At 40.9% G+C, this 26,546-nt stretch overlaps 1 long non-coding RNA gene across 1 annotated transcript in view; it reads right to left on the reverse strand.

The window, feature by feature from the left end:
* The window catches only part of LOC139798541 (uncharacterized), a 215,021-nt gene that overhangs the window by 115,860 nt on the left and 72,615 nt on the right, over positions 1-26,546 (reverse strand). The window lies entirely within an intron of this gene.

The following is a 26,546-nucleotide window of genomic DNA, read 5'->3' on the forward strand; positions in this document are numbered from 1 at the left end:
CATTCCAGTTGGCTACAAACCAGCCTCAGCCACGTGTTCACTGTTAATGGGCTGGAATCTCTTTGAAAGGTCATGATCCTGATGGGTCTGCAGGCGGAGAGAAAAGTGGTTACGCTCATTTTTGCAGAAAAGCACAGGAGGTATTTCAAGATTAAAATTGTAAAACCAAAATGTAGGGCAATGCTGTACATCTGAAAAAATGTAGGGAAGTACCCTGTGAAGTACTGAAGCTGAATAGTCTGGTTTTCTGCTCCTGGATTTCAGACAGGATTGGAGGCTTTTTCTGTTGATGTAAATTTATATTTTTTTTTCCTCCTTTATTTTTCTCCTCTGGTGCCTAATACAATCTGGAGAGTGATGGCTGTGTTATGCTGTTTAACCTTGAGTTTCCATCCATCACACGTTCATAAACTGTTGCATTACTGTCTCTTCTACTGAAACACCAAAGTAGTTTACAGTAATGGCCCAGTCTGGTGATAGCACTGTTAGCACAAGGCCATAGCTCCCCATTTAGGTATAGATGGGAGGGATGTACATAAAAATGATCCTGTGGGCCTTGAGCCAAACTGTGGGCTGCTATCCCTCTTTGCTGATCATTAGGATTTGAGGGACTGCTTTTGTGAGCTGCTGCAGAGGATTGAATGTGAAATACTCATTATTTTCTGTGTTAACTTCTTGATCTATAAACCAGGAAATTAAGTGAAAATGTTCATTTTTGTTTGGAGTTTTCTAGGATTGATCTCATGTTGATTTTAAAAGACAGAAGATTATAGTATTCACAATTTCTTTTCACATTTTTTCTACAATTTCTTTTCAAAATGTTTTTACAATTTTTCCCTTTACAGTCTTAAATATAGGTGCTAAATATAACAGATGGGAGTAAGCAATGAGGAAAAATTGGAAGTAAGCTGCTGAAAAAAATGTAAACATTTTCACTTCTCAAAAAGAATTTTGAACTCAAGGAAGGCTGAGAAGTTTCTGAATAATACAGTTAATTTTTGGAGAAACATCTGTCCAGAAAGCTGCTTTCAATCCAAAATCATCCTAAAGGCACTACAAAACAAACAACAAGATCCATGCAGCCAAAATTGAATTTAAAAAACACCCTGCCTGATTCTTGAGTTGGTTCAAACCATGTTCTGTGAGACTTAGTGGGTATCATCACTGCCTCCTGGGGTAGTTTGTCACACTACTGTCTGGACCAGAATGTGCCCCATGCACATTTGGAAAGATCTTCCTAGGAGGTAGATGGGACCACATTTCCCACACTGTTACTCCTGCACTAGGGCATAACCATGGCTGGTGACAGATGAAAAATGTTTGTCTTTGACAGGAGGCTTCTCCTTTAGGATATTAAAAGGGTAATTTATCCCAGTGAGATAGTCCAGGCTGTATGTGTCAGTTGGACCTCTGTAAGGTTTAGGTTGGGCAACCAGCACTTTCCATTTTTTTGAAGGTTCTGAGCTGCAGTATTGGCACAGACTCCAGTATTGGCCATTTCTACTTGTCTGGGTCATGCTGGGAAATAACAGCTCAGGGGTGTCATATGTTGGGTTTTTTTTTCTATAAGTTTTACCCTTGAGAAAAATGCAACAAAAATCCTTGAAGCTGTAGATGGTTTTTTACCTGAGTAAGAAAGGAAGGAGCCAGGAGTAAAACAAATAGTTTCCATACTGCAGTTGTGTCTGAAGAGGAAAAGGAAAGCAAGAGACTGGGTCAGTGCCCTCCATCACTGCCAGCCTTTCCTCCATGATGGATTCTTTAGTATTAGCTGTAACTTAAAATAATACATGAGATCTGGAGACTGGATGCAGCTTTTGGCTCTGTATGGCTTTCAGTCTGGTGTAAACACCCAATAGACCCTCTACTTTGTTTAACTTGTGCTTGAGAACCCCAGCACTATGCCCAGAGGGACTGGAGAGAGACACTGGGGCTGCAGAGATTTTCAGCTGCAGATGCCATCCATAAGAACAGGTGCAGGAGAGCATCTTGAGCATTGTCTTCTAGACAAGGCTTTGGTTTTAGAGATGTGCAGAGCTGTGCTCTTCTCCTCCCTTTTCCTTCAGTCAGTTCCCACACACATTCCAGGTCTGACAAACCAAGCCAGGATCCTCACATCCCTTCTGATGGTGTCAAACAGTGCATTCAACCCAAACCACCACCATGGTTTTCAAGGATTAAATGAGACAGACAATTGCAATACCTATACTAAACACAGTAATACAAATGCATGATTCATATATATACATATATATATATATACTGTTCTTGGTTTTATTGTTCCATTTGAATATTTCTACTGTAAAAAAGGCAGTGGTTTTGAAATTGTTGAAAATAAATGTATTTTTGTACATCAGAGTTACCCCTGGCTGCTTTTTCAGTCCTTGTTCTTAGATTTCTTTTTGGGGAAGTTTGCTGTGTCTTCACTGAATGTCCCTTGCCTTATCTGACCCTCTGTCATTCAGTCATGCAGAGCACATGGAGGGTGAGCAGAGAAATTATTCTTGGAGTAGGAAGGAAGGGTATTTTTTTTATCTTAAAAATACTATCTTACAACATTTCTCTGCTCACCCTCCCTTTAGTAAAGGCAGTATAAAGATTGTTTGCTGCATTGTGATACTCTCATGGCTGTGCCAAAACCTCTCTAGCAGGGGTTATGGTGCTGCTCAGGAAAAGTGCATCATAGCTGCTTCTGGAGTCAGCTCATTAGGAGTTTAACTCCTAATTGTGGTGCTCAACAGCACCCTTATTACCCAAGGCTGCCATGCCAGTTGTGGGGTGCCTGTAGTACGGGTGAGGAAAGAACCAGCAAGGCCATTTTCTCCAGGTGTTGATGCTGAAAAGCTTGGCTTGGTTTGGGGCTTGCTGACTAAGGATGCTTTTGTGTTCCTTTTGCAGGGAGAGCCTTTCATTGCTGGTAGAATGGGAGCACCTAGAGGGCCTGGCTGAGAACACGTCTCCCTTGCACCCACCACTGAATAAACCAGTCATGTCAGGTTTGCAGTCATGTCACTGGTGGGCTGCACTGGTGCACTGAGGCCTGGCTGCATCCTCAGCTGCATGCTGCAGTGCAGGACAGAGATGGGGGAAGGTGCATGGCTGAACCAGCCAAGGCTCTGTCTTCACACTCCTGGGGCATTGGGCTGGATTCTCATGCTGTAAGGCAGAATCTGAGAGGTACCTGGTGGACCTTTTGTACTGTTCTGGGAAAGAAGTGTCTTAAAATCATCAGCCTGGAGAGGCTTATACGCACTGCTCCTGCTTGCCAGGAGTGTGCTCAACCTTGCCAGGGTGGGAGAAGTGATTCTGTACAGGCCAGAAATACAGCTTCTCCTGTCCTAGAGCATCAGCCCAACGTGGGAGCCCTTGTTCTCCAGGTGAGAGACCTCCCTGTGAATGCTGCTGCCAACTTCTGGTCCTTGTTCTAGGCACAAATGAGGCATTTCCCATTCAGAACTCATGGCACCCACACACTTCCAACAGGATGAGACAGTGTTTAGCTGGATTTGCCTTCTGCCAAGGTTTTCTTTATTTCTTGGCCCTCTCCCCAGTGAAGTACTCTGGTTATTAAGCACTATCAAAGCACCATTGCACTACTGACATATTATTGTAATACATTGCTTGAGTGCTGGTCTGCTGTCATACATCATGGTGCTGCATCAAAGGACTGACAGATGACAGGAACCCCCAACCAGAGACAGATCACTTTTCCAAGCTTTATGGGCTGTTTCTTTTTGTTTTCTATAGGAGAGCAAGCAAAGGCAAAGAAGCAGTTGGGCTGCTGCCAAGAAGCTTTCAAAGTCTTTAAATATATTTATCTATACATTCTTTCTTTAAACCTGAAACATCAATTAAACAAGTCTGTTGATGTTTCTATGTGAGCCCATAGAGATGGGTTTATTTTGGGTCATGGAGGAGGGAATGATTGCTGACTGTGAACTGCTTCATGAGACTAAGATGTGTGAATGTCTGTGTTTGAGCAGAAGAGAAAGATTTGTCTTTGCAAAACAAAAACTCACTTGTTCCTGAATTACAGAGAATTTATTATTAGTAGGTCTCTTCATATTTTTAATGTAGTGATACAGATACAGACAGGACAGAAGGTAATTGCTGTATTAGTTGTTGGGATTTTACCCAGGATCGTAGAATCATTGAATGGCTTGGTCTGGAGCAGAGCTTAAAGATCATCTACTTCCACCCCACTTCATGTGCAAGAACATCTTCCCACTAGATCAGGTCACTGAAAGCCCCATCCAGCCTTACCAGGGAGGGACATCCACAACTTCCCTGGACAACCTCTTCCTGTGTCTCACCACCCTCACTGGAAAGAATTTATTCTTAATATCCACCTTCTTCTACCTTCCTTCTGTTTAAAACAGTTATCCCTCATCCTGTCACTACATACCTTTGTAAAAACTCCCTCCACAATTCTCCTGTACTCCCAGGTACTGGGAAGGCTCTTCTAAGGTCTCCCCAGAGCCTTCTCTTCTCCAGGCTCAACTCAGCCTGTCCTCACAGCAGAGCTGCTCCAGCCCTCTGATCATCTGCTCGTCTTTGTAGCCTTTCTCTGGACTCTCTCCACCAGCTCCAGGTCCTTCTTGTGATGGGGGCTCCAGAACTGGATGCAGTAATCCAGGTGGGGTCTCACAAGAGCAGAGTAGAGGGGGAGAATCACCTCCCTCAACCTGCTGGTCTTGCTTCTAAATAATAATATAAATAATAATATAAAAGGATTTGCTTTGCCATTGCGTTATGGTGGTTCTACCTGTGCAGACCCCCTGACATCAGTGAATGTATTCTTGATTTATGCCAGCCTGAGGATTTATGCCAGCCTCTCACAATAAGAAGAGTTACACACCTACTTCAAGGACAGAATAAATCTTTTTTAATGCTTCATTGTGAATGTCAAACAGTTTTCAGGCCAAAATTTAGGGGAGATTGTAATACTACTAATAATAAAAAGCACATACAGAGACACAGTGTGGAGGAAGGAGGAGGATGTTTAATAAAGGAAAGAGAAATGTTAGGATGATGCATGGTTTCAAAAATCCTGTGTTGGCTACATGATCCTGGAAGACAAAAAGGAGAGGAAAAACTGGAAACCAGATATGAAATGGCAAGAAAGAACAGAGATGGAGCAGACGAGCTGAGAGGCTGTGACTGACCAGCATGCACGGTGAGAGGAACATTAATGTTCAATCCTTTAATAGTTTTAGCATGAGAAATCTCTAATCTCAGGCTGGGTCAACTGGATCAACAGGTGATGTAGCACAGTCAGTATATGTAAGATGGGGGTCATGTCTGCTGATGTCCTGAGACTCAGCCTTTACATTCAAGTTTTAAGCAGCTGATTCCCTCCTGAAGGCCGAGTGTAAAGCACTGAGGTGCCTTGTGGAGCAGTGGTGGGTGAGAGAGAGTTCAGGCAGGATTTGTAAGCCATTTTCAGAGCTCAACTCAGAGTTGCACGTAGTTGTATTCAAAGGGTTGGATGGATGCTGTGAACAAGAAGTGGCCCTTGAGGTGGCATGTAGGGAAAATGGGCCTGAAAAGGTCAGTGGGAAAAAGGCAAGAAGATGAAACACTGTGCAATATTTATGTGTATGGGACTCACTCCTCTTCCCTTGATATTAATTTGAATGCTAGGTGAGGTAATGAGTTAAAATAATCTCCTAAAACGGGAGGCAGGGATAAGCTTTTACAGGCAGCTATTTAAATGGCCCATCAAGAACTGACAAAGGCAAAGGATGTAGCTACCTGTCCTTGTCTTTTCAAAATTAATATCCCCTGAAGAATCCCTCAGAAACTAGGGAAATTTGAAGTTTTAAGGAGGAGAAGAGGTGGTGAAAATGAAAGCAAGGCAATCTCTCAGCCAAGATAAGGCAAAGTCAGTCTGGGCAGCAACTCTTGTTGCTAGCTCTGCAAATGTTTGGCTACACTTCAGGTGTCTCAACATGCACACATCCCATCAGCTCACACTTGCTCTAGGCCTCCTTATAGTCCAGAAGGATGGGGAAGCACTGAGAGCCTTGACATGTCACTGAGCTGCTCAGGGATAGAAACTCCTGTCAGCAGAAGGAGAAATGTTTTTGTTACCTCAAGAGCTTCACAGCTAAAGTGTCTAAAGCTTTTTGTAGGCAAGTTTGAGAGGCTAAACTGTTTGCAGCTCTGGACCTCACTGCCTAATTATATTGCCTACACTTGGAATAATCTGGTATATTGTTAGGAATACCTGTGAGACTGTTTTTAATCTTTTTTTTTTTTTTACCCTTGAAATGCTCCTGTCAGTTTCATTCTACAGGCTGCTAGAGATCTGAACTCTAAGATGCTGAGGGACATTCCTCCTTGGATTTTGTACAAAACTTCCCTTCCTTTAGTAGTTCATGCAGCAAAGTCTCAGCATACGTTTAACACCCCACGCCCCTTCCACCCATTGCACTTTGGGACTATGAACAATTTACAATATGAATAATATTTACAGTATGAATGATTTCTCTGTTTCTAAAAGGAAAATTCATAGAAAGGACTAATACATCCACTCCTGTGGCTTTGGTAAAGGAGATCCAAAGATAATTTTTAGCATCAGTAGATACATTGACTATGGGGGCTGTTATTAAAGCCCATAGGCCTTGGGACACCCCCCAAGAACACTTGGGGGTGAATCAGAAGCAGCAGAAGAGAATCTAAGAATTGCTGCAATTTATTTATTTGTTTAAGATATTTTCATCAGCTTCCAAACATCAACTGATGCAGAGGTCCCGTTAGGGAGAGAATTGATCTAATTTATTTATTTATCTATTCCATTGAGGAATTTTGGACAAATTATTTTGAGATCAAAGTGTGAAGACAACAAGGTCTAAGCAAATTGGAGCAGACTATGTTAGTCTGAGAACCAAGGTGCTGCATGTCAGTCTGGAGGAAGTTTTAGGGCTTAGGGAACATTTGAGTCAGTCCCAGGCTGCTCCTTGGGATGGGATGGAGGGCAAGATGGAACTGAAGAAAATAGTTCCTCAAATATATTATTTGGGCTTACTTAAATCACTAATCTCAGGTCAGGCAATAATTTTTAGTTTGGAATAAGGTGGATTTCTGCATGAAGTTAAGCTCCAACATGGCTGAGTCTGAGTTTCTGGTTGTAGCTGCTGCACGCTCATATATGAAAACTGGAGTGAACCTGATTTGCAGGAGGACTTCTGGCTGTGAGGAAGCCTAAAGAGACAATTTGGGTCACTGAGCTACAAGGTACTGAGGGTGGAAGTGGATGGAAAAGACTTCAAAGGGAGGTGGAGAGTTCACTCTGAGCCCAGAATGGTTGTTTGGTTTGGGGTTTGGTTTTTGTTTTGGTTTTGGTTTTGTGGTAAAATTCTGCTTTCTACACTTTAAATCAGAATGAATAGTTAGTCAGGAACATTGACTTCAGAAGTCATTATTATGTTTCAACAGATGTTCAACCAGTCAGATTATTTAATTAGCTTCATGCTCCTTAACCTCATAAATCTATGAAGGCTGTGAAGGAAAAAGAAAACAAATTAACGACAATAAATCAATACCCTAGACCATCTTCAGAGAGTCTAAAACATTTGGATCAAAGCACCATTTAAAAGTTTGGGGAGCAAACTAAATATCTCCCTCTGGGGTACAAATTTTTGGAGGAAAATGCCCAGGATTCTTAGCACAGCAACCTTGGGAAGCAGGAAGAGACTTCGTGTGAACGAAGCTGGTTCACCATCACAGAGACCTGCACACAGTCCCTAAAATGTGAATTTCAGAAGCTCTGCCTGTTCCTCTTCCTGTCCTACTTACACAGTGGGAAAGTTGTCTGAAGCAGAGGCTGACCCTAAGTACAGCCCCATGCCCAGAAAGGCTGCATCATGACCACATCTATGGAGATGATTTCTTTGGGAACCCGAGGCAGTGCAGTCACAGTAATAAGCAGCATTAGAAGAACAAGGAGATGGTCATATTCTGACATGGTTTTCTTCCTCTGGGCCCTAGGACCCTCTCACACAGCAAAAATTATATACATTTATATAGGTAAGTTATGTTATATTTATGTTTATATTTATTTATGTTTTAATTATATTATACTTACGATATGATTACATGATATGATGTTGTATCATATTATGCTTAGTGAATAAAGGATAGCATATAGTTATTCACTTCATCCTTAGCATGCCTAGAAAAGCAGTTTTATTTCCATGTATGGCATTTAAAAATGTATTGCCTGCATCTTTATTTGAAAAAAAAAAAATTATTGACAGACTTCTGCCTCTCCAGAGACTGACTTCACATGAAAGATGGTTTAGAGAGGAAAAGCTCCATTCAGTAAGGGCATTTTTCTGTTCTCACTGGCTCCAGCAGGCCAATTTTTTTGTCTTAATTTTTTTTTCCTTCCAGCAATTTTATTAAACATGTCTCACAATATGTCTGCCCTCTACAAACCAGATAAATCAGAGGGGACAGAAACTTGGGCATGGCAGTAATGGTTTTACTCCAGAAGCTTTTGAAGGTCAGTTTTAACTTTGCTGTGAGCTCTGTGCAATGGGATTTAGGTCAATCACAGACAGTTTGGTCATCCTCCTGAGATCTACAATGAAATGAGTTCTCCCTGTGTGGACCTGGTAATTCTTGCACACTGCAACAGCCACTGGTCTGCACTTTGCTTTGCCAGCTGCAGAACAGCTCTGCTTCACCTGCTATTAGTGCCAGGGTAGGAACTAGCATCACCTATTGAGTTTGTCTACTTTTTAATAATCAAATACTTTCCAATGGCTCTGTTATGTTTTGGGTTTTTTTTGGTTAACTGCTTCCTTTCATGTTCAGCACCAGCACCACCTGTTTTGCTGCCTTCCTTACTTTTCAAATAGCATCGTATCTCTGCTCAGAAATTCTCACCAGTTTAGTTGGGTGATGAAATTCACTGTTTTTAATTCAAAGGTAAAGAAGAGGAGGAATCTAGGTGTAGAGAATGGCCATATTTTGCATGTTTGCATGACCATCACAAAATTTTAAGTTCAAAAAGGTCCAGGCAGTGTGACCTACATCCTCCTGAGGGTTAAAAAACATCACCTGTTCTGTCTGCCTATAGCTCAGTGACACCCATCTGCTGAAAACATCTTTTCAAGCCAGGCTTTGACACAACCTGTGAAGAAATGGGCAGGACCCTCAGCTAATACTCCATTTGTCTTGTTTCTCCTCCCATCCTGTAGGAATACAAACAAATTATGTTTATACTTTTTGCTTTTTTGCCTCTCTTTAGAAACTGTGCAACCATTATATGTGTTTTTTCTCATCTTTTTTTTTTTTTAGCAGAGACAGAATTAAGAATGGAATTGCAAGGGAGGAAAACGTTTGTAACAGCTTCATTTTTTATTTGATAAGAAATAGCTCCCAGGTAAAAGGAGACATTCTTCTTGGATAAATTCTTCAGAGCTCAAACAGGAGGTAGGCTGGGGTTTGCATGGTAACCCATCATTAGTATTGTTATTACTTCCAGAATCCAAACAACCTGCTGTTTTTCAGCAGTTAGAAAGAAACCATAAAAAATATCTTGGACTGCAATCAGGAAGGCTCCTTTTAGAAGCTCTGCTTTTAGAACTCCAGTGCCCTTTAAAAATGTAAGTTTTTTTCCTTCCTCTTTCATTTCTTTAAGGTTTTATTGTGGTTTGGGTTTTTTTGTTTTCTGTTTTTTTTTAAATGAAGAATACGACAGGGATTAAAATGAAAAAGGATCTGGAATCATTTTGACTGAGAGGAAAGAAATATTTGTACATTATTCATCGTACTCTCGGTTATTCATCAAAAGTTTCATTCTTCAACTAAAGTCTTTTCCTTATCTTAAAGCCACTGACATGAATATATATCACTGAGTTAAAAAGATTGAATTACACTTCTCCTGCTGCTGCTAAGATTCATGGAAGCTCAAAGCCAGCCTAGTCCCTAGGTGTATCAAGCCAGTGCATTTTATGATTTTCGGAGAACAACGCTAACAGGGTTTGTCTCTTCATTGTGATACAGAGATGATTGAAAATATGCTGCTGTATTGCTTGATAAAAGACCTTTGCCAAGAAGGAGAGCAGCTTTGTCATTTGAGAACATTACCCATGGGCCTTAAGAGACCTACTTGACAGCAAAATCTCTAGCAGAGTTTTTTTTTTTTTTAAAGCAGTATGTTCTCCCATCTTCTCTGACTACTGTCTTGCCACATGAGTATGGGAGAATAAGTGACACTTTCTTTTTCTTTCTTTTCTTTCTGGCTGCCAGTGCTTGTTCAGAGGAAGAGCTTGGCAAAGGGGCTCCTGTCTTCCCCAGGTGTTGCATGTTCTTCAAGTGCACAACTTTAAAATGGGCACAGGTGTAGTGGTGCTGGTGCATTCAGTGCAGTGCTGGGAGATCTTTGCTGCCACAGTAACACCTGAAGTGCGAAGAAATGTGGATTAAAGTGAGTTTGGTGCCTTTTGGATTAAGGTGAGTTTGCAAAGGTCCTTTGCAAGGGTGAGCTGTGTGCTGCTGGCTTGAGGCAGAAGTGTCTGGAGGGCCAACTCTCCAGCTGTGTGGTGGAAAATACAAAGAGCTGTTTGTAGATTCTGCTCAGTCATTGGGGTTGGTGGCTCCAACACAGCAGCTGAGAGGCTGAGTCCACTGGTGTGCAGGACATGGTGCAGCCTTGCTCTGGGAAGTGTCAGCTGAACCTCTGCAGTCTTCCTGCCCACTGCAATAAGAACGGGCTGTCCCCTGGCACTGCTGCACCAGGGAATAAACGTGGTGTCATCTACCCCAAATTTACTGAGAAGAGGAAATAAGAAGAGCTTAAGGGTGTCCTCAGTTTCCTGGTGGGTCTTGATGACAGCAGACTTCACTGACTTTACATTTGACACACAAAGCCTTAATTCTTTTCATGATCATTTTAAAAAGACTTGTGAACCAGTTCACACCGAGGGGCCTCAAATATACAATAGACAGAAAATAAGCCTGAGGCTCTCTCATGTCTGTGTCACACAGGTGTTGACACAGGTGTAAGGGTTGAGGAAAATGTTACTGTCTCTACAAGTATCCCAGGGCCAAGGAGGTATCTCAGGGCTGTCAAAAAGATGCTTTGTCCTTCCTCAAATGGAGATCAGTGAAGAAAAATTCCTTCATCTTTATAATCTTTGAAGTGTGAATTTGGTTTCATGATACAGAGTCTTAACTCTTAAGTAGAGATAACTTTTTCACCAGTTTGGGTGTGCATTTCTACACACCAAATAGTTTGCTGTATCAAATAGCAGCAAACCCAACAGCAATGCAATAATATTGTCTAATGATATCAAAAGCTATCAGACAACTATATATTTTGATAGGATTTCAGACGTAGAGCTATCATCAGGCATTTCACTGCAGAACTGCTATATTTTACAGAAATAAACATAACCATCCTCAGCCAACTTCTCCTGCAGTGACCCACAAGTGCATTTTTCTGCCTGTACAGGCAGATGGGTACTCACCAATCCTTGTTTTGTTCCATAACAAGGACAAGTTAGATGATCAGCACTGGGCCATACATCACTCTGCAACAACATCCCTTTGATGGGAAAATTGACTGCTGCAATTTGAGCAGAGCTGAGTTCTGACTTGCCAAGGGCATGTGGTGATAACTTGAACTTAGGGGAAATCAGAAGAGGAAAACTGTAATTAAAATCCCCACTGAAGTTCAGAAAAGCTGGATAAAGTAGTGATAAAATGCCCCAGGAAAAAAAAGATAATGATACCATTCTTGTTATTTCAGTTAAATGGATCTAAATTAGTCTGGTGATGATGAGAATCTATTTTTAGAAAACATAAAGGACCTTTATATATGTATTTTTCTTGTCCTTGGCAAATTAGCAAATGCTGGTTTTGTGTTTTCCTCCTCCAAACCATAATAATACGTGCAAATTTTGCTCCCTCTTGGTGCTGTAAAGTCCAGAAAAGAGGGCTTGGTTTTAAACTCAGCCCAAGTAGCCATCCGCATACATGTTGCAAGAAACAAACTTTGAGAGGCCCAGTGGGAAATCCCTTTTTCTGTGATTTGAATGCTCTTCCTTCTCTCTGAATTATGAAGTGATGTTGGGCAAAAGGTAGCTGGGGGAGCATGGGTTTCTCTCTATCTGGTTGAGCAGCAGCTGAGCTGAACGAGGCAGATGACCAATTAGTGAAAGCAAATAGCAGGTTGCTGCTGCAAATGAAGTGAAGGGTTTCTTGGTCTGTGCCAAAAATAAATGAGGCTGAAGTTAATCCAGCTGTCCTACCTATGCACTCAGCTTTCATTCACTATGCTTGTGCTAGTGGGTGTCATTTTTAACAAGAGAACAAAGACTATGAGAAATTTAGAGAGGTGTCTTATTTGTTTTGAGCTCTTAAACCTCTTAATTCCCAAGACCTGTGCAAAAGCCTAAGAAGGCTTCTAAAGTACATGCAAGAAAATACTGAAAAATCTCATTTGTGCCATTTGTACTACCAGAAAATGTGCAAGTGGTAGCAGGTCCCTGAGTTGTTAAAGAAGAAGGTCACAGTCCATCAGCACAGTCCATTAGGACTGGGAGGGTGGTGTAAATCAGTGCACTGCTCTGTTGCCAGTCACTCACTATGACTTCCAGAGAACTGCACTGATTTATGCCAGCCCAGGCTCTGAGCCCTTGCAGTACTGGATTGACATGTACCAGCCAAAAACCAGAATGATGTCTTCAGCAGCTGCCCTTAATTTACAAGTTACTTTTTTCCCTCTGTTTCCCCTTTCTGAACTCTGGAGTGCTCTCTTTCCACATGAGCTAAGTTTTCTTGAAAATGATTGTTTAATGGGAACATCTGGTGTGGGGATGGAAGACTTACTCCTCCTTTTCTCATTGCATTCTTTTAAAAAGTTGATATTTTTAATTTCCTTTTCCTAAGCAGAGAAAAAAAAAAGGATCATTACTTGACAGAACAGACTGTGCTCTTACTTACTTAACGTGTGCGGGAGTAACCTGCAAGCCATGACTTAGGAGCTCTCCCCATAATTAAAAGTTATCAGCTGTAAAGTCTTGGTTTCTGATTAAAATGTAACAGCACTTCCTATTGTTCAATTAGTGCTAATTAGATAGTACCTGTGCACAGTACTCCTTGTAATTCAATAAGCACAATCTGGGATAATCCTTTTTTGTGGTGGAAAAAAATCTTACAAAAAAACCTCAAAAAAATCCTGAGTTTGTTTAATTTTGTGCTGTCTAGAACTGTGGAAAAAAATTTAAAAATGAGAGGTGTGTATTATTATAATATTATTTGCATTCATATTTTCCTCTTCACTTCCCTCTTCCTATTTGCAGTGGGGGTGCTACAGAAAGATGAGCTCCACATGGGCTTTTATAATAACTAACTTCTAATAATAACTAACATCTAGTGTTGGTGGTGTATTCAATGACTCCTTAAAGTTGTGTTCATGCACTCCCATGGTTTTTTGGTTGAGCCAGCTTTAGCCTAAGTCCCTGACAGCTGAAGATGATTTACAGTAATCCAAAGAAAAGATGCTGAGGCCACCCAGGAAGGATGTGGATTTATGCCAGCCCTGGCCCTGACATGGGCAGGTAGCAGTGACCCACAGTGTTGATATGAGAAAGGTGGAGAGCCACCTTCTCAGTCTACACAGGAATCTCTTAAATGTGGAGCTGGTATCCCTGGTTTGTTTAGGGCAGGCTCATGCTATCTCCAGAGAAAAGCAGCTTAACAGACCACACAGCAAGAAAAATAGATTCAGCAGTGGGGAATATCCATCTGTGCTTTAAGTTGCAGGATTCTGCTGTGGCTAATCCAGGTACAGTGATGGCACTGGCTGTAAAACAAGCACTGATGACCTAAATTCATTGAAGCCTCCAAAGAAGACAAAATAGCATGGTTTTTCTTACCCTAGGCTCAAAGCCCTAGATAGTTTGGCTAAGAGGATGGGGCAAACCCACAGCAGCTTGAGCTGAGAGTCACGTAACAGAAGCCCTTCTCCTTTTTTTTTTTTTTTTTTTTTTTTCATGATTTAATGTCAAACAGATGGAAAGTGATGCCAAAGTATAGAATGCAATTCAGATCTGTGTATCAGGTAGAATTACCTGCTAGTTTGGGTAAAAACTAATGTGTAAAATGATTTAAAACTGCATGGCTCAGCAGCCTGTGCCTCATCCACCTGCCCAGGCAATGATCTGGGAAGCACCATCTGAATCCAAGAAGTCTGCAGTTGTTCCAGCTCATTCCCAGTTAAGCCAAGCAAGGTATATGCACCATTTGAAACTGCCTGCACAAGCTGATTGCATGATAAGCAGAGAAAAAGCACCTCCAAATTAGAAACCAGACCCTAATTTCCAATGATTGATGTGCTAGGCCACATGCAGTGCTTGTGAGGAGCCCTGAACCTCCTGTGCCCAAAGGGGCAGAAGCAAGAAACATATTGTCTGTCCATTCTTATTCTGCTTTTTTTTCCTCTTTGCATTGCCAAAAAATCATATTTGAATAAAGACATGAATTTGTTGCTTTTAAAATATACTTGCAGTTCCCTGCAGTGGACATCTGGGTCCCTAATAAAAGACTTCTTGGTCTTTTGGCCTCCTATTGCCTGAGATATTCAGAAAATCTCTGCCACATCAGCTGGGACTTTCAAATGAACCCATGTATCACCAGGGACAGCCTATAAAGGACTGATTAAAATATATCAACCTGGTAAGTGAGAGCTTGGCTATCTTGAAAAACAACCTATCTTTTCTCTAATTTTGAAGCAAGGTGTCCCACTGTCTTCATTTCTGCTTCCCAGTTCCTCTGTTTGCTCTGATGAGACACTGTTGCCTGTGTATACAGCTTGGTTCCACTTCTCTGCCCCTCTACTGCTTCTCTTTTAAAAATGCAAACAGTCAGCTGTTCATCAGAACCCTGCTGTTTTCCTAGGTATTTTATTATCAGCCTCGTGACACTGGGAATTTGGATAATTTTGCTCTAAGCATATTTCATTGTGCAATTATAATATCAGGACTGTGTCAAAAGAGTTATACAAATGGCACTTTGAATGCTTCTTTGGGGTTTTTGTCTGTGCTTGGTGTTGTTTCACTGTGCTTTTGTTGAGCTTCAGTCTCAGAAATAATACACGGCTCATTTATTTCCAAGGTTTAACAACCATCATGGTAACTATCAGAACCCACAGTTATACCATGCTATGCCTTCCTTCACTATTTGAAGTCCATCTTCTGGATTTGTCATGGAAATGGGCTTGATGAGTTAGATGCAGACAAAAGGGGAACAGAGGCCACAAAATCTGGGGCCACCACTGCCTGTGGTAGCCAGAAACTTCTCTTTCAGATTGATTTACTGATGCCTGCATTTGAAGTACCTCAATGACAATAGTGTGGCTGAGATGCTGGAGTTTTCTCCCAGAAAGATGGGGAAGGATGTATTGACCATTGCCACGGAAATTAGTGCTCCCTCAGACTTCCCAAATCTAAATTATGTTCAATCAAGAACTTGGAGCAAGGAGAAATGGTCTGGTTTTAGCAGAAGTTTCTCTTATTAAAAGGAACAAATGGTCTGTAGGATGAAGAGTGTCCCTCTTGGTCTCCTCTCTCACTTTTGCCAATCCATTGGGCAAATTTTTTGTCTTTGTGGAGAGGAACCTTTAGCTGGGGAAAAAAATAAAATCGCCAAAACATACCCAAACCTTTCATAGCTCAATGATTTATTTCTTTGAGTGACTTGGGGACTCTATCTGTGGAACAATTCTCTACATACAGGCCTCCATTTTGCTATTTCCCCTTAAGGGGCAATTAAGTGTGTAAACAGTGTCAAAACAAAGAGCCTGGGTCTTTTCATTAGGGGAAACCATCTCTGCTTCCAAAAGCCTCCTGGGAAACAGGACTTATTAAAGCCAGGGTGGTGTAAAAAGCTTTGTGAGCATGCAGAAATGGAACCACTATGAAACATTAATGACCTCAATGAATTAGCAAATCTTAACCTAGAATAGAATTATGCTACCTCTAGGGACAAGAGTGCACCTCTTTGGATTTTATTTTTTTAATGCTAGGGAAAGTGTAGGCTTCAAATTTTCATGTGAAGAGCAAAACACTTTGGGGGTGTGAACTGAAGAAGTCAATCAAGCTGGCCCTAGGCCAGAGCTATGTAGAGGGTTAACATCCTAATTGTCAGCTGCTGCCTCTGCTCCAGTCACTGATACTGCCAAGACACAAGCTGCTTAATGCATATTGTTAAGTAAAGGCTCACCTGATTTATTTTTCTTTTGGTTCTCAATGAACAGAATCCACTGCTGAATCGTATTTCTTGCGTTCATAAGTAGCTGGATGTCTTGCCACTTATAAAGCACTGAAGAAACATTTGGCAATGGCACATCAACAGCAGGCAACTGTTCAGGGTGGTATTGATCCCATGGAAATTACTGTATGGGTCTCTCCTGTGAGCTATGATCCCTACTAAAGTTGGGTGATATTTCTCCAAGGAATGCTTTGTTCAGCAATGGCAGAAAAAGCACAATTAGGAATGCAGTGAGTGTGCAGAATAACTTATGCTGAAATCTGCAAACATCAGCCTCAAGAAAAATATATATAGCCCTCTTTGCCAGGTTTAGAAAGGATGGCTCAAGTTTGTTTAAATGTTGCTACTGAAAAAGGCAGAAATCTCTGATGAGTGGTGGTGATTTCTTTAGTGATTTTTTTTGTTCTTTTGTCTTCCTTTTCTCTTCGATCACAGGGTTCAAGGAACATGTCTCCCATGGATGATAAACCAGTCAGAACTGGAAGATGTGGGAAGCTGGGGACTGTGCCTGTGGGAAGAAGGCAGACAGTACATTCCACTGACTCTCACCTAGCCCAGGACCCTCCTTTCCAGCACTGGCTGTAAGCAGAAACTTTAGAAAAGGAACAAGACAAGTCTGTGAGATGCTTCTCTGCTAGTAGTGCTCTGCCTGATTCCAAACCAAATGACAATGATATTTCTGTAATACAACTACCCATTGCCTGTGGTGTATAAAGCACCTGAGACAAAGAACTCATGATTCAGTGTTAGTCCTGCTTTGTCCAGTGCTAACTGAGCTTCTGCTCTCTTGCAGTTCTAAAGTTAATCCAAAATATTAGATCCATCCATCAGGAACCCCACAGTATTAAGTTCCTGCCTTGCCATGGTGCCTAAATGTCACTGGTAAAAAGGTCAGGGGGAAGAAAAAAATAGCTATGGCCACACACAGCCTCGTAAGGTGGGTAGGTTGATAGGTAAGAATATTAAACATTCCTTGCTACCACAAGAGCTGAGCAACTGCAACAAGCAGGGTATGTGTGTATGGGGAGGGAACCAGAAGTATCTTTGAACTGGTAATTACTCTGAGCTCTAGATTGATTTTATATCTTCGTCCAGACCCCATAGTAAGAACAAACAATTCTCAAAGAAAGTGATAATATATAACAGAAATATATAACATAATTAATATAATAGAAAATGGATTTTTAACTTTTCATTTACTTGATTATTTTTTTTTAATACTGGAATTTTAAGTTTTTTCTTTCTATTTATAGACACATGATGTGGTGCATATCCTGTTTGAAGGACAAATTCTTCTGGTATAGGGCAAGGCTTTTATTCTGGTTTTAAACTTTAATGTTTGTTAAAAAGTAATAATGCATCTTTGTGGCATGGGTTATGGTGGTAAATATTTAAAGGAATTGCATAAATCTGCCCTGTTCCAGAGGCAAAAGTTTGGGAAGGATGCTGCCAAATATGGAAAAGGAACTTTTTTGGTTTTGAAGCAGAGCTAACATTGGTCCTTCCCTCTCTGCCTTTCCCCAGCATGAATTCTGCAGAACAGAAAGCACTTTTGCTCACATTTAATTGAGCCTCTGAGCGTTTCTGCCATAAAGAAGCATCAAACACACTAATGTCATCTTCTTTGTGATCTGTGCATTGATTTTTCCATGGTAGAAAGCAAAGCAAAGCAAAGCAAGCTCTCTCTTCAATGGAGAACTCAGGAAAATATTGTGTAAAAATTAAAAAAAAAACAACGTTGATTCTAGCTGAGACAAAGAGTCCCAGGAACACGCTCAGTATGAGTCTGCCAGCACATACCCTATCAGCCTTTGGGTGGCTCACATAGATGAAAAGCTGGCCATGGGGATGTTTTTGATATTACATGCAGCTCATGGCACTATTAGCAAAGTCTAACCCAGGAGACCCTTAGAGCAGCAGGAGCATGTTGGTACCTGGGTGTCCTTTACCTGTCTCAAGTCCTACCCTGGGCAGCTGGTAGAGGCAGAGCTGTAGGTACTCATCTTGGATGTCCATTTTACAACATTCTCCCAGGTCCAGAAGGGAGATGTCTTTTACTGCATGTGACAATTTTTGTAGAAAATTCTGAGGAAGCCAATTCCATTCTAACTGAGGAAACCAAGATCTAAACTTTATTCATATATTTAATAATGAAAAGGGACAGACCTAGGAGGTTTGTCACTAGCTGGGAGTCTGTACCAGTCCCTGGGCCAGCGTGTTCTTTGATAGCACCAAACAGAGTAAGTAACTGGGATTTTCAGTGGGGCTTAGTCTTGTTGCTTGTACAAATCACAGATCAAGGAAGACAAAAGCCCACATGTGTCAAGCCTAACTCTCTCTGTACCCCTTTAACTTGCAGGGTTGTAGTCTTTTTGTGCTAAGTGGTGAACACCACAAAGTCATCACTTATTTTAAGAGCCTGTCAGCTTTCACATTTTATTAGACTCTGCAGCTATAGTCAGAAAAATTCAAGTCACAGAGATTCTCAGTGCTTTCTGGGACAGCATATTCCATTTTTAAAGCAGGACTTTCATCAGTGCTAGAGCAGAGCAGCTGCAGTTTTATGTAGCCAAGTCTTTAAAGCTGCCAAGGACAGATCTCCACCTCTGGTAACTTCTTCCTGTGCTTCAGTAACCTCCTTGTGAAGTAATTTTTCCTGCTGTCCCACCTGAACTGCCCAAGCTGAAATATGTGGCTGCTGCCCTTTATTTTAGTAAAGAAGCAGCTCTAGGGATCCTTGTTAAGCTTTCTTAAAGCATTTGTGTCTAATACAAGACAGTATTTGTAGGTCAGGTGCATTTTTTTTGGATTATAGAGCATGCTACTCAATCCCAGCTAGATCTGTGAGCAGATCCTTGCCAATCCAACCTCCCCTATAGACCCTTGGTTAAATGCACAGTACAGCACTTGGTGCCTTGCAATAATTTTTGGTGGATGAAAAAACTTGAGGGAAACAAAATAAAAATACAAATCAGACAGGTCTCAAGGTTGCTCCATTGTAAATCCAGTGTTTGTAGCCCCCCTGCCTCCCTCCATGCTGCCACCAGTTAACTACATGGCCAAGCTGTGAAGGCAGCAGTAACATTAAAAAAGCCCGTGTGACAAACTTGTTGCCACAGCCAGCTGCCAGGTTTGCCCAAAGTTGAGAGATGAAAACCAGTTAAATAATCTTGCCTTGCACACAGAGGTTGATGCTGCTACTGAGCAGAGAAACAATCTCATCAGTTCCCATGAAAGAAGGAAGAGTTGAGGAGCACAAGGGGAAGGGAAGTGACTGGCAGCTGGTAGAGGGCATACAAGAAGCATTTTCCTATTACAGACCCTAACAGGAATCAGTTTGTGGATCTCTCCTTTTCATGTTTGGTGTCTTTTGTCTGAAATCTGGATGCCACAGGCAGCACACAAACTACACTTGTCAACCTCTCATTTAAAGCTGCTGTGGATGACCACAATGCCAGTTTTGACAAAGTCACTCCTCACCCCTCCGTCCCCAGTATTCTTCTCTAGTTTATGCTAAATAATTCTTTTTCTTGCTCCCATTGTGCAGCTTTGCTTGCCATAATGAGACAGACATGCTCATTAGCATCTGAGCCTTTGAATGCTGTTCTGAGGACACCACTGCTAAAGATTATTAGCTAGGAGAAAATAAAAAATACTAAGCTCTGCAAAACAACAGCCCAACTACCAAACAAACCACAAGCCTCTGTCTTCCAGTTGGTGTCATGTAAAGGGGATGCTCTGGAGACTCCTGAGCAGTTGTGGAAGCATTACCACTACCAGCTGACCTGGTCACGGGTGTTGTGTCACCCCTCCAGCCCTGAAATGCAAGGCAAGAATTGCACCTGACTGTAAGAATAAATCAGTTGCAAATCTCCCATGTTGTCAGGCTCACAGCAACAGCAGAACTTTAGAAGAGTTTGGGGGATATAACTGCTCCAGCAAATAACAGTAATTTAGTTGGATTTGTGAAAGCTGGTCAAATGAAAGACTAATTATTTATTTTTTTTTCCTTCAGGATCACACAAATGACCATGGGTACCCAACCATTTGCCATGTAATTTAATTGCAACACAATGCCACCAAAGAACAACTTCTATAAATCTGTACCTTGGCTTCCTGCATGTCAGGAAGGTTTCTTCAAAATCTACCATCAAAACCTTCTACAGAAAGAAGATTAATAAATCTAGGACATAATACATGAAGAAACAAAAAGTTTTGAGGCTTTAATGGAGGAAATATCCCAGTGTTGACTCATTCCTGCTCAGAGTATTGTGTGTCTGTTTGTGCACACTCACATCTGCTGAACATGACTGTAACACTGCAAGAACTGATGAGGTAGGCATGTCTGCAAGATCCACCATGTGCATGTTCATGGATTTAAAGTCTTTACAAAATAATCTGGGGAGGTGACTGAAAACATATTTTGATGGCAAAGCTAATAATAAAATGAAAAATTTCTGCCAGTATGGGAAATCAATTAAAAAATGTGTGTGTTTGCAACACAGAGAGATCTGGGATTCAGAAATAAGCACTGGTGATGTTGTTAGTCAATTCAGAGTGATATGCTGAAATACTTAAAAGGCAGCCATCTGGTCCAGAAGTGAAATCTGTCTTTTCTTCACCCAGAAGATGTGGAAATAGACAAGGATTTCCAGAAACTTTCCCAGGAGCATACACATTTCTATGCTTGGGAGCAGATCTAAGACAATATGTTCAGAAGCCCCTTTTCCTTTCCTTTGCAGCAGAAGCAAACCAAAATAATATGGAACAGCTCGTTTTATTCTTAGCAAGGATATGAAAAAGTCCATGGTCAGAGTTTCCTTTCTGGTATTTTGCTTTTTCTGAAATCCTAATGCAAGTCTGTGCTTTCATTATTAAAAAAAAAAAACAACGCCCCCCAAAAAAACCAGCAATCCAAAATATAATTTAATTACCACTGTGATTAAATTTGGCCTTTTGCTTTCCTTCACAGTCAGCCTCCTCAATTTCATCTCCCTGACGCCTCTCTCCATAGTATTGATTCAGTATTGTTAACCTTTCTTTATTACTTGTTTATGTTCCCACATCAGTTTAAAAACATCAATAAGAGGCTTTTTAAAAAGGACAGAAGCAACAAATAGAGAGACATTGAGGAAAGGTCATGGATGCAGAAGGAGGCAGTGCCTGCTTTATGGAAGGAGCAAACAGACAGTAGAGAAAGGTTAGTGGTGCTGCTGCTGAAGTGGAGGAAGGATTTGTTTATCCCACAGAAATACCTGCTACTGATGCAGATTTTGTAGCAGAAACAAATATCTGTTTTGGCCAGTCTGAGCTTGGGGCTGCTGGGAAAGGGTAGATCTATGCTCAGTAATTAGGCTGAGATGGTCTGCATGATGCTTGTCTTTGAGGGTGAGGAAGCTCTAGACATGGCTGGGTGTTTATACCTTCTGTTTGAGCATAAACCATCTGAGGGCATTTACTGCTCTGCACAGGGTGGAGATGTATTAGTTGGCTGTGCTAAAGAGGGAGAGTAGCTGCATCAGGGTGTGACTGAATGCATTCAGCCATTAGCATTTACATCCTTGGGTTAAGAGCTACCCAGAATCCCAAGAGAGCTTTCTCTGTTTGGGACTCCACTGAGAGAGGACACATCGAGAGTGTTCTGTACAGAAGAAACAAAAGATATCTTAGTTATTAAAATGGATTTCTCATGACAGTTAAAGACAATTACGTGACATCTCTCCAACTCAGAAAGCTCAGTAATGTATCTTAAATATTAATTCTGAGCAGCAACATTGGGGTTAGAGGGGTTCTTAAAGTGTTGCTTTGAAATGCAAAGGTGATGAGCTAGCATCCTTCAACATAATTTGTAGTATTGGCAAGTAAAAAAAAACCAAACCAAACAACAGCCCAGAAATAAAGAAACATCTTTGATTCTTATGGTAGGTGTAATGCAGTCAGGATATTTGATTCTTATTTTGCTTCTGCAGGTAGTATGATGCATGCAGACCATTATTGTACATTCTCTCACACAATAATGTTAGCCATTTACTGTGAAGGTTCACCTGAGAGAACAATTTTCACTCAAACTCCATGAACAGACATTTTATCCAACCTTACTCTTCAGTCTTAAAATGGGATCTTTACTAAGCCCAGTGTGGCTATTTGTACAGAGAGGATGACTATTTATATGAGGTCACACAAGGGGATTTGATTTTTCTGAGAGGAACGTTCCCATCTCTAAAGAGCACATCCTGGCTTGGGCTATTCGGTTCCCTCATGAGATCAGTGGTTTTGACATTTAGTACCTTAAGCTCCATCTTTCCATCCCTAGGATTAAAGTCCCAGAATTTAAATGCTGCTCATTCCTAATATCCTGCTTTCACCTAATTTGGGAAGTCAAGGAATAGAACAGATTTCTTCTTTTGGCTTCCCAGTCACCTGAAGATCTTTAGAGGCAGCCACTGTGTTAAAGCTGTTATTTTTCTTCCCTTTTGAAGTCCTTTATTCCATTATACCATGAATATTTTAGCCCTAGGCATGTTGCTTTGCTGCTAGTTTACAACAGTACTGTTCTGTAAAGAGTAACGTGGAATCTGATCAGTATTTCAAGAGGGACCATGTGCACATTGTACAGAACATATTAGCAACAGATAAGAATTATTTCAGTCTGTTTTGTCATTTTTTTCTTGCCAAAACTTTGAGAAATCAGAACGAAGTGACTATTAATTGTGGCTGAAGAACAATGATTTTCAGGAAGTTAACAACTCACACCATAAGAAATCCTCAGCTGTAGCAAAGAGAAGATGCAGAGTGCAGTTTATAGACTATTCTTGCAGAGAAGGCTGTACTACAAAACCAAGTTAGTGCTAGAACTAACTTATTAGTGATGGTTAATAAGTTCAACTCTTTAAATCAATGCACACAAACTAAAGAATAATAAAGGCAGACAAACTGAAACAGAAACTGAAAAAAAAAACAAAAACCAACCAACAAAGAGCAGTATGGAGTATTAGAGGAATGGAGTAACAGGAGATTAAGACTCACTATCTTCTTGTGAAGAATGCCTCTGTAGAAGGTATGCTTGGTCTAAGCACATTTTGTGTTAGTTAATTACCCATCAATTAGTAATATCAATGAAATGTCATCGTTTTGATATTCAGGTCAGCCTGAATAGAGCCTTCTGATCCTGAAGAACTGATCTGTGAGGAAATCCCTGAGTACAAAGGTAGTATGAAAGTAAAGTCCAGGCTTTTGGCTGTATTCCAGATGCTTAATCAGCTCTTGGTTTCTTAACAAAGTTCTTTTACCCTCTCAAATATATGTAGCTCAGTGCAGCCTGTAAAGACAGATAGATTTTTTTTAATCCTATGACTATGGAATAGCACTTCCAAGAGGATCTGAGTAATACACAGTGAAGTAATTTGCCATAATTATTATTAGGTACTGTTGATAATTAGTCCAACCAAAAAAAAAGAAATAAAGGAACCAAGGAATTTTTATGAAATCAATTAAGTGGAAAGGAAAAAGAGAAGATGGATAATGAGATATTCTGAATTGTAAGAGTTTCATTTATATTAACAATGCTGCAGGGCAGAGAGAGCTTTGTGGGTGGGCAGAGGATATCATGCCTTGGCAGTAAGCTACCTCCTTCCTTCTTTGAAAGAGCACTGATCCCAGTAACCAGAGATCAGACTGAAGGTAAAATATTCAAAAAAACAGGTGGGAACTTAGGGAAAAACTGTCTTCCCTATCATTACATTGTAAATCAACATCTCTCCAGGATGTGTGATAAAGGACATTTTAACACCATAAAGGTAATTGCTGACCAGAGAAATAAAGTGATGGCTACACTCAAATTCTTCTGTAACAAGATAGATATGTAACTCCTGCAAGTGACAGTGGTCAGATACTGGAACAGGCTGACCAGAAGTGCTGTAGAGGCTCCATCACTGGAGATGTTTAGAACCTGACTGGATATGGTACTGGGAAATTTGTTTTAGCTGACCCTTTGAGAAGAGGGTTTGGATGAGCCTACCCTGAAAAGCCTGGGAAAGACATGCTCAGCCTTTTGGTTGTCAGGTAATTTACTTACTCCCAAATACATGTAATGAATGACTAAACAAACAGAGGAAAAAAAAAAAAAAAGAAGGAACATACCTAAGGGAGTATAAACAGATTAGCAGTAACTAACTCTTAAATTTTAACTACATCAATAACAATTAGCTGTTCTCTCCTCTGGATACACAACAACTAAGACCCTTTTTCAACCCTCTTAAAGCAACCTTGCATCCTAGCTTATTAAGTTTTCCTGCATAACAGCTGATTTAAGCTGATCTCTTGGCCTGGTTTATTGTTTGCTAGCTGCTTCTTGCTTCACCAACCTCTATCAGTCTGAGTTGTGCTTCACACCATTTCTTGCCACCCTATATTCTCTAGCTGGCTCCCTCTTATGCTCCCAGATTTTACTACCCAGATTCGCTCCTAGGAGAGAATGAAAAACAATGTTCAAGTCAGAGCTGAGCCCACAGGAAATTAAGAAGTAGCTTTTTCTGTTCCTACAGCTGCTAAATCCCCTGTTTCTGTATCTCATCTCTAGAATTTGAACCACATTGCTGGAAACGACTCTCTGAAACTAACAGGATGCCCAGACAGAGCCAATTAGCTTAAATTTCTACACATTACTGTAAACACAAACTTAATCTAGTTTACTACATATTTTCTTCTTTTTCAAGTATAACACAAGAGCACAAAGCAGCCATGGTTCAGGCCTGCCACTGCCTTCTGTCTTTCCATTCTTGCTCTTTTTAACCACATCTCCACTGTGTACTCCTTTCCACTTGCTCTTTTCTCCTGGGTTTGTTCATTCTGAAACTTTGGAGGAAGAATGAGATACAGGAATCTTGTCTTTGTTTAAGTTTGGGCCACATGCCTTTTGTGTGACTCTAAATGTCTGGCCAGTGATGATCACAAACAGGCTCTGGGCAGATCCTCTTTTATCCAGACTATTCTGTCCACACCGTAACCAGTTCCCAAGAATGTTTGTACCAGAAAAAAGGTGATCTAAAGTTTATTTAAAACTTCTATTCTTTGCAGTATCTTCTTGAGAAAGAAGCAATGACTCATATTTAGCTGCACCACATTTCATGAAAAAATCTGGTTTGTTTTTCCTTCTAGGAAGGAATATGTAATAACTGTATGTAATAGTATTAGCTGATAATCCTTGCTATAATATTGGTGTTTCAGGACTAGTGGTGGCACTAATATAGTCTATACATAGTAAAAGAAAACCCCTATCTCAAACAAACTAATGTTTAAATTGACAAGGTACAAAGAGACTCTCGTAATCCCCATTTTAGAATTAAAAAGTCAAAGCTTGGGGACATTAGACAAGCTTTTTGTCACAAAAAAAGTGGTTTGCTGATGAATGGGGTGATGAACAGAATCTTAGGTTCATGCTTAACAGTAATTAAACTAGTCTAGAAAAATTATTTGGGTGCTCTTATGGATTCATTTAGCCTTGTGGGGCAAGGTGCCAGTATGAAGAATTATGGAGACAAGACACACAGAAAAATATGTTCTGTTAGAAAAGTGTGATGATGATGTAGTTTGATTTAGCTCTCAGATAGTTAGGAAGGGAAATGTAGATTATAAACCCTATGATAAACAGCTACAAAAATTATTTTTGAGATTTAAGTCTGACTGGGTTTGATGAAAAGATCTTGTTAGCTCCTTTGTTGGAATACACTGTGTATGTAACTTGGTCAACAACCAACAGGACCTTCTGCTGGGGGTGTTTGGGTGTGAAGACAGCTCCCTCTAGGGTGCTGGTTCTGGCAATGAACAAGCTCACACCCACACTGCTCCTGCCTACCACCATCCCTCCCAGAGAAGTCTGCTTTCTCCACTGGCAGATTCCACAGCTTCCACCTGTGCTGGGTCTGTTAAGAACCCATTGGATCCACCAAACATCACTGGGTGTTCAGCTTCACCACGGCAGAAACTGCAGTCATAATATATCTGGAAGCAGCTCAGGTCTTACTCTGCAAGTTAAAGCACCCAGTTTGTTTAAAGACCTGAGCAGGGTCTCTATATCCACATGATGTAGCAGTAGCTCTGGCCATGCTCTGCCTACAAAAGCCTTTGCTGCTCCTTTCCTGCTGCTTTTCAGCTCCTGAAGGCCAAATACCTAAAAGGAGGGAGGGAGGGAGCATCTTCAGCAGTTGATGTGGGTCTCCTGCTGGCTACACTGCTTAGAGAGGGCACCATCTAGACTCAAG

Source organism: Heliangelus exortis, chromosome 7 (assembly GCF_036169615.1).
Source record: "Heliangelus exortis chromosome 7, bHelExo1.hap1, whole genome shotgun sequence".
Lineage (NCBI taxonomy): Eukaryota > Metazoa > Chordata > Aves > Apodiformes > Trochilidae > Heliangelus > Heliangelus exortis.